This window comes from Mustela erminea, chromosome 19 (assembly GCF_009829155.1).
Source record: "Mustela erminea isolate mMusErm1 chromosome 19, mMusErm1.Pri, whole genome shotgun sequence".
Taxonomy (NCBI): Eukaryota; Metazoa; Chordata; class Mammalia; order Carnivora; family Mustelidae; genus Mustela; species Mustela erminea.
Window position 1 is genome coordinate 16,845,339 of NC_045632.1, and position 1,429 is coordinate 16,846,767.

Below are 1,429 nucleotides of genomic sequence, written 5' to 3' on the forward strand. Positions count from 1 at the left end.
TTATTTTATTTTTATTGTGTTATGCTAGTCACCATACAGTACATCATTAGTTTTTGATGTAGTGTTCCATGATTCATTGTTGGCATATAACACCCAGTGCTCATTGCAATATGTTCCCTCCTTAATACCCATCACCAGGCTCATCCATCCCCCCAGTTAATTCTCTTTAGGATGTGGACTAATTCATTTAGAACACATGGGTAAAACCCTTTCTACATGGTTATTGAGTATGACCAGTGATGGTGGAACTGTTGGATTCCTTTTTTAATCTGGTTCTTATGTTGCTGAACATGCCTTTCTGCCATGTCAGTTTGTGCAATTTTTGCTTGTCCTATTTAAATTTTTCTTTTATATACTCTTGATTAAGCAGGAGGTATGTGTGTGTGTGTGTTTTATTGAAACATTTTGTATAGAGTGCTTACTGTGTGCCAGGCTTTGTTCTAATGTAGGCATTGGAGATACAGTAGTGAACTACACAGACAGAAATCACTGCTTTTCTTTTCTTTTCTTTTTTTAAAAGATTTTATTTATTTATTTGACAGAGATTGCAAGTAGGCAGAGAGGCAGGTGGGCGGGGGGGGGGGCTGTGGGGAGCAGGCTCCGTGCTGAGCAAAGACCCGATGGGGGGCTCGATCCCAGGACCCCAGGATCATGATCTGAGCTGAAGGCTGAGGCTTTAACCCACTGAGCCACCCAGGCACTTTTCTTTTTTTTTTTTTTTAAGTAGAGCTAATTTCTACTGAGGAAAACTAACAAATTATATATATATATATATATATGTAAGAGAGTAAATTCTAAGGAGAAGAAGATGAAGGAAGAGGTAGGAGACAATGTTCATATTTTAAATTGTATGGCCAGGGAAGGAAGTCTCTTTTGAATTTGACTTTTTATTAAGGAGATGAAAAACCTGGGAAAAGTAAGAGATCTATAGGTAAGAGATCTATCTATACTGTGTATATATACACACACACACATTTGTATGCCTTATATGCCTATTGGAAAGGTAATCCGTATGTATGTGAATTATGTATGTGTGTATATATGTAATCCATACATGTAAATATTAACTTTGTACTTACTAAATTCATTCTCATATGTATCTTTCATTCTGTATTTGTGTACTGCATTTTAACGTTTTTTCTTTTTAGTCTCATGAATTCATGACCTTTTGTAATCTTAACATATTTCAGTTAATTATAATGTATATATTGTGGTGCTCAGTTGTCAGAATGAGCCACCGGGGATCAATTCAGACTGCTCTGACATCTTTGCAAGCATCCTTACTTTCTGACAATAATAGAATGTTCCAGACCCATCCTCAGTGTTTTTTGCCCAAATCATGAAGTTAGCTACCATGCAAGGAATTTAGGGAGGGAGAAAACAGGCACATGTATTCAAAAGGAGATATGAAATCAGAAATAGAAGTTTC